Source organism: Pinus tabuliformis, chromosome 2_2, assembly GCF_031772625.1.
Source record: "Pinus tabuliformis cultivar Carrire ecotype Pingquan chromosome 2_2, CPIR1, whole genome shotgun sequence".
Taxonomy (NCBI): Eukaryota; Viridiplantae; Streptophyta; class Pinopsida; order Pinales; family Pinaceae; genus Pinus; species Pinus tabuliformis.
Window position 1 is genome coordinate 597,649,696 of NC_142300.1, and position 8,271 is coordinate 597,657,966.

An 8,271-nucleotide genomic window follows, 5' to 3' on the forward strand; every position below is an offset into this window, starting at 1 on the left:
ACTCAAAATGAGAAAACTATTTATTTTCACAAAAAATTCCCTTTTCTTTTCAAAGCACTCAACCACTACAAAAACAAACTTTTTCCAAAAGAGATTTTATTTTTATTTTTATAAAACACTCAAAACTATGGAAATGACTAACTTTGAGATCTATAAACTATAAAAACCTATTTGAAGTCAAAGCTTACAAGATGTCTTTTTTAAGGATGTTTTACTTAGCTAGATGTAAACTAAGGACCAATTTATGCAGAATCACAAATCAGTCAAAAACAACCAATTTTGTTTTCTTCTTTAAAAATGAAATCCAAACTTTTAAACACAAGCTTTTCGAAGTTTTGTAAAGAGAAAACACAAGGCGGATTCCTCAACAAAGGTATATTTCGCAAATGGTCAAACTCATAAGAAGGCTGGTAGAAACCAAGGTGATCTGAGGTTCCTACAGCTTCTAAGCTCAGAGCTACTACAAGACCAAAATGAAAAACAAACCCAACAAGCAAAACTTCTAGGAATTTCAACTAAAACCCTAACACCAATGAAATCAACCTAAGGAAAGCTTCTGACAGGTTATATGCAGGTCTGGGCAGTGGATAATAACTTCTAAACAAAAACTAAGCTGACTAACAGAGAAGATCTTAGGTTTTCCAAAATTTTGACAGGGTCCGCAAGCCCACAGTTAACACAGGTGCGGTACCACTCTGTGCTAAAAGCAAAAGTGCGGATAAGTACGCACTGTGTCAAAAGGCTAGGGTGCGGTCCTCTCCCAAAGTTATTAAAAACAAAAACTAACACTGGATCTACTAATTCTACCCAATTCCACACACAACAAGCCAAAAACAGAAACAAAAACACAATTTCTCAGGTCAAAGTAAAAACAAGGAAAAAATCAAGTCCCCAATATGGTCGCCATTTTGTCACACGGAATGAGTCGATCTTGCGGACAAGATATACCTTCCTAGAATCTAAAGAAGACCCAGTGACAAGAAAGACAATGACAAACTATCTTTCTCTAAATATGCATTTATAAACAAAGGCAAACAAGTGTTTTAGGCCTACCTTGGGTCCAACGTAAGTTTGTGGAAGCCTCGCTCCTTTGATCCAAATGAGCTCCCTTGTCGCGAATCTGCAAACACAAACAAGCAAACAAATTAAATAGCACCTGAAAAGCCAATATCATAAAACATATTTAACATGAAAGTCAAGGAATTCATGAAACAAATGACATAAGACAATTTGTTGAGAAAAATGAATCTGATTGTATTAATTCAAATCAAAGAAGAACTTTACAACCTGTGCCTTGACGCTGTACAAGCTCCTCCCAGGGTCCAGCAAGAAGTCTCCTCTACTTTGACAAGTTTCACTCTCTTCCCAATGAAGCCAAAATGGTATGTGATCTCTCCTCTCAAGCTTAACTAGGAAGTCTCAATTTCACCAGCATTTACCATCAAAAATGTTCAACTTCCAACCTCCTTAGCAACCAGCCCAATGCTTTAATTTATAGTGCAATGGAGGGAAGTTACTAGGTCCTCCTTCAAAGGGATAAAGCCCTCCTTCAAAGGGATAGCTCCTCTCATCAAGGGATTAGCTCCTTCTCTTTTGGGATGCATGAACCACCTAAGAGCGGCCAATCCATGCCAAAATTCCTTCTAGAATCATCTAGAATTAACCCAAAGTGAGTTTTTTAGAATAAACTTGCGCCTTTTTGACTTTCACAGGGGTTCTCACCCACACCTTTAGGGACAGAGCGGGCAGGTCCGCAGTTTTTTTAAACAGAAGGTGCGGGACCGCAGGCAACAGTGAGAGAAAGTGCGAAACCAGAGCTTTGTTGATTTTCAATGTCTTTCTCTCATTTTCAAAGATTGACTTGAAGAGCTGAGGTCTGAGACTTGCTTAGGAGGACAGTACAAGTGATTATAGACTGATACTGACTGCAAATAATCATGGTGACAATATTTTTGTGTAACACGCTCTCATGCTATGGGCATGCCAGCGTCAAGGGACCTCTATAGGCTCTCACAATCTTGCAAGCTAGAGTCCAAGGACTTTTCCCACCAAACCTGTGCTAGCGTTCGCGAAATTCAAGGCACTTTTCTAACCCATAATTTCAACCACTGCCCCAAACTTTTTATAACTTTCAAAATCCATCAAAGACATGATGAAAAGACTAATAAACCAAAAATCAACCTCAAGACTAAGCTTAACCATCCCCAACTGGGACTGACATTATGTCAAACACTTGGCATCAATGCAACCTACAGGTCTAGGATACAAGACAGGGCATGAATGACTAAAAAATCTTATGAAACATGACAAGAAGGATCACCACCTTCTCCATTGAACTTTTATAACATCAATTAGGTCTTGTGTCCATCATTTCAACAATTACAAGTAAATACATGAAATAACCATGACATGAACCAGTGAATTAACCATGCTTATAACCAGCATAAAACCATGTAAACATTAGAGATATAACAACCATTAAATCCACATATAAACAAGTGAAAAATAAATAGAACTTAGCTTTCATTAATCATAGGAAAATCCAACCAGGTTCGGGACTTCCACGTACCACCCGACTGTAGACATGGATGAACCAAATCTTTCTTTCATCTAGTCACCCTTGTGTCATATTCTAAGCATGAATGTGGGATCTAATGGATAAACCAATCCAAAAACAACCAAGGGAATCCAGAGGTTAAACCACCTCCACCTTCACCAAATTGTGATCACACCAAAACCGGTGCTCCAATCACAAAACTGAACCGAACTTGGAATGCCATTCGGAATCCATCACTATCCTTGAGGAATTTGTCATCTCCTTGTCTCTCAAGCTTTACTGAAATCCAATCCCGGATCACTAGGCCCTAAACCGAGACCAGTCTCTCAGGATTTACCACAATCCAAACCCAGATCACTAGGTCCTAAACCGAGACTCCTCCCTCAGGCTTTACCGTGTATCCCGCCAAAACTGGTCAAGGGATTCCTAGACCTTTGAGAATGAACCTTGAAACAACCTCTGACCCAGATTATAAAATCCATTCGGCAAACCAAATCTCAAAACCAAGATAAACATCCCAACATACTATGGCATCCGGAAAAAGGCAAGGCTAGCGTGAAAATCACTATCATAACCCAACAAATCCATGCCATCGACAACAAGAGAACCATACACCAACATGCAAAGACATTCATGTTAAAATTAGATAGGAAATTACACATGCAATATGTTACCTACAAGTATTCTTGTTGAAGCTGCTTGATCCTGCTCTTCCTTCCTTGATCCTTGCTTTCCTTCCTTTCCCTTTGCTTGCTTTTCCTTCCTTGATCCAAAGCTAGAGTGCTCCAAGAAAACTTTGTGACCAAGAGTGAGAGAGAGAGAATAATGAAAGAGCTCCAAAACTCGAACTAACAAAAGGTTATCAACTGATCCTCATAAGCCTTTTTATGAATAAGGCCTCTATTTTCTTCATTTTCCATCATTTTCCTCCTCACATGCAACCTGTGACGTTTCACCTTACATTTCTCCTAATTTCCTTTACTTTCATAAATAAATGTGCCAAAAATTCCTTTTTTCCTTTTAATGCCTTTGCCTTAGCCCTTGCCTTAGCCTTTGCCAATTTTCCTTAGCAAAAAGCACATCCATTGATGCTCACTATGATATCGTTGCCCAACATTTAGCTTGGAATACATGTCCCTTAATCGTGGTCTTATTTTTCCTTTATTAACTTTTATTACATGAAATTTTCACCAGGGTTGTTACATTTTGGCCCAAGGATAGTTGGATTTTATTCTCAAAATGAATAAGGATGCTGAGAGAATTAAATAATGGAAGTGGATCATGGGAAATATGATGTTTTCCTAAAAAAAGTAACTGCCTTATTTATATTCTTAGGTGTAGGATAAATTAGACCGACCTATTTGGGTAAAAGTACTAGTATTACATTTGGAATTTTTGAAATATTTATGATCAAGGAAATAGTAGATAATATTACACTCTTCCTCAACATCAATGAAAGATCATGATCATTAGTGTTAAGATATGTATACAAGATACTTGTTGATAAAGATGGATTTTGGAAAAGGGTCACCTTGAAATATGGAGACAGAAGTAGGTAACCTAAAGCACATGCAATCCCTAGATTATGTGAGGATTTCATTTCAATTTGGCTACTCTTACCATTATGATCATCTAAAAGGTTAATTCCCATGTAGGCCAACAAATCTTAAGGTTCACATTATAGATGGGTGAACTTAAAGACAAAATTTGGAATAGATGCTTTACAAAGTAAAGGTAAGGACGACAAGATGAGATGATAAATTCATAGGTGGAATATTCCAAAAGCAAGGATTGGGATCCTATGACATGGAGAAAAGGTTGTTGATCCAATTAATGATGAAATAATGAAATAATATATAGGATTAGATATCACACATGCTACTAAATTGGATATCCAATCGGGATCAAATGTTTGGTTACAAATAGGAAAGCAATATATTATTATGTTTGGTGAATTTTCAAGTATTTGTAGGTTCTATGGTCATTTCCCTAATCAAAATTATTCTACTTGCTATGAGTTCTTCAATTTAATATTGAAAATTCTGCATAGTGATCTAGGGTATGTGGTAAGGAAGACAATTTGTGATGCCACGCAAAGGTAAGGTTTGGGTCAAGATCAAAACCCCCCCTTAACTTTTATTTGGAACTCTATGATGGTCCCTTGTATCCAAAGTTTACATTGCATCCTCTTCATGCCTAGATGTTAGGCTCTATAAGTAAGGTTTTTGAGGGGAATATGTTTACCTACATAGAGGACAATACATGGAAGGTGAGAGGGATAGAAATCGATTCCCTTGATCTTCTTGGTAAAATATGTGTGAGCCCTAAAGCTTGAGTTCCTCATCTATAGACTCTCCAAATCAAGAGGAAACCTTAGAGATAGGAAAGAAGGAAGGTGTGGAGAGTGATTTATGTAGGTAGTTATAAGATGCTCCAATTACTAACTTACCTCCCAAATATAATTTATATCATTCAAAGATCCTATGGAAGAAAAGTGCTTGGTATGTTTGGTACAAGGGCGTGGTTTAGGTTTAAGACATGTATATAGTCTCACAACTCAAGGAAGGAAATCCTTTCTAAACTTGTCACAAAAAAGGAAATCCTTTCTAAAATTGTCACAAAAAGAAGTTGAAGAGACAAACCTTGAGTGGGATACCAAAACATAACAAGAAAGGGTTTCCCTTAGAATTAGGTTGGTCCCTTAGACATTTAAAACATGATAGTTCCCTTCATAAAACATTAGGGGATTGGTATGACCCCATTAAATGAAGACCTAGAATGACTAGTAATTTACATAAACTAAACAATCTTTTGATTAAAGATATTATTGTTGAGGGAGAGAATGTAAAGGGAATTTAGTCCGCCTTTCTGATGAATTTATGCCTTTAGAATTAGATTCCAGTAGTGGATCTAGTTATGTGGTGTGTGGATTGAATAATTATTTTTTGTTATTAAACTAGTCTTTGATTCCTTAACATATATATAGTAAATTACACTACTTGGCAATAATGAATGCATATTATTTGGTCAATGTATATTGTCCAAATGTAAATAGGAAAGTTTTTTAGGGTGACTTATTTTGAAAGGATTTCCTAAATATAGAACATATAATTGTCATGTAAGATCTAAATTTCCCATTAGAAGGATAAAGAATAAAGGAAGGATATAAGGTTAGATAGTCTTGTGGAATATTTCCTTCGTAGAATTAAAGAAATGTGTCTATGCTATGTGGAATCTATCAATGATGCCCACTTGTTGGAGTTTTGTTGGAGTTTCAATGTAGTAGAAGAGAGGATTTGTACAACATTTGTTAGGTTTTTAGTCTCTAGGAAGGCTATGAATGGATTAATAGAATTATATCATGGATTGGTGGATGAGATTTGGTATTCTCCACAATTTCTCATGGGTGTAGGTTTTAACCCTGTACAGAAATTACCTGCATACGAATTCTTAAACAAAGAAAATAAACAATGCAAGAGCATAACCCATAAAACACATATGCACAAAGATTTTTCCCTGGATCCCAAAATCGGGACTACCAGCTTGATTTTTCATTAGGTTCCTTTCAATGTTACAATACATATTTATACATGCCGAAGCATCCAATACCATGGACCGAAATCCATCGCGTCTAATACCATGGACCGAAAACCATCACGTCCCAAAAACATTTGCGAAAATCATGCACAAAACCATAGGTGGGTCCGCCCAACCTAACATATGGTCCAAAACCAAAATTTTCTGGGGCGCTGCCCCAGACCCCATAAAGTGGGGTTACGGGTGCCCTTCAAACCCCCTATTAACTATGTGCAAAGAATATAACACAACCCAACAATCTCCCACTTGTTGTTTTCTTTCCACAGGGGGCCACAGGAGAGCTTAGTCATTTTTTTTCAGCCCTGAGATTCCCATTGCTTCTCTACACCAAGAGAACTTCTCAAAGCTCACAGATTTTGTCAATGCATCTACAGTATTCTTCAAAGTGTCCACCTTTACCAGCAACACCTTTCTGTCTTCTATCATATCCCTCACAAAGTGATACTGAACATCAATGTGCTTTGTCTTTGAATGATAAGCAGGGTTCTTTGCCAAGAAAATTGCACTTTGGCTGTCACAATCTATTCTTATAGCTCCCTGTACTAACCCCATACTTGAACACAATCTCTGCAACCAAACTGCTTCCTTGCTTGCATGAGCGGTTGCCATGTATTCTGCCTCTGTAGTTGATAGTGCCACTACAGATTGTTTCTTACTCATCCAACTAACTGCACCTCCAAATAGGTTAAACACATACCCACTTGTAGATCTTCTCTGATCCAGATCTCCAGCCCAGTCTGCATCAACAAAGCCATGAATATCCAACACTCTGTCCAATCCTGGTCTTCCTTGGTAGCACAAACCATAATCACTAGTGCCACACAAATACCTGAAAACCCGCTTCACTGTTGTCCAGTGCTCCTTCCCAGGCTTTGACATAAACCTGCTCAATACTCCCACTGCATGTGCAATGTCTGGTCTAGTACAGACCATTTCATACATCAGGCTACCCACTGCACTTGCATATGGAACACGAGACATGTCCTCTTCCTCTTCTTGTGTCTTGGGACACTGTTCAGCAGATAACCTCACACCTACAGGAATAGGAACCTTCACCGGTTTACTATCCTGCATATTAAACCTCTACAGCATTGTCTCGACATACTTCCTCTGGTTTAACCAAAGCTTCCTCTTTTACCGATTTCTTTTAATTTCCATGCCCAAAATATAGTTTGCAGCACCAAGATCTTTCATGTCGAATTTGGAGGACAATTGGGTCTTCAAATCCTGGATAATTTCTTTGTCATTCCAACCAGCAACATATCATCCACATACAAGACCAGATAAATAACACGGTCACCAATTAATTTAAAATACACACAATGATCTGCTTTGCTTCTGGTGAAGCCAAGGCCCGTATAAATGTATCAAATTTCTGATACCACATCCTTGGTGACTGTTTTAACCCATACAGAGACTTCTTTAACTTGCATACCAGTTCTTTCTTACCCTTCACCACAAAGACTTCAGGTTGCTTCATGTAGATTTCCTCTTCCAAATCCCCGTGAAAAAATGTTGTCTTCACATCCATCTGTTCTACCTCAAAATCAAAAGCAGCAGCAACAGATAAAAGTAATCTAATAGAAGTTACCTTGGCAACAGGAGAAAAAATATCACCAAAATCAATTCCCGGCACCTCGGAATAACCTTTTGCTACCAACCAAGCTTTGTATTTCTCCACCTTTCCTTCCGCATTTGTCTTCTTCTTGAACACCCATTTGCTGCCAATGGGTTTCCTTCCAGCCGGCAACTCCACCAGATCCCAGCCTCATTTTTGTGCAAAGATGCCATTTCATCAACCATGGCCTCTTTCTAGACTTTTCCATCCTTGAATCCACTGCTTCCTTCACAGTTCTGGGATCATCATCAATAACAGACAAAGCAAAAGCAGATGGACTATACCTTTTTGGTTGCCTTCTTTCTCAAACTAATCTTCTCACAGCCGGAGTTTGTGGCTCTTCATCTTCTGATTCCTCCTCTGCTGTAGAGTCTGATTCTTCCTCCTTTGGCTCAAACTCTATCTTCTCAGGTTCCTTTGGTTGGACTTCATGTTGAATAACATCTTTTACCTCTCTAAACACCACAACTCAGTTGTACACAACCTTCCATGTGACTGG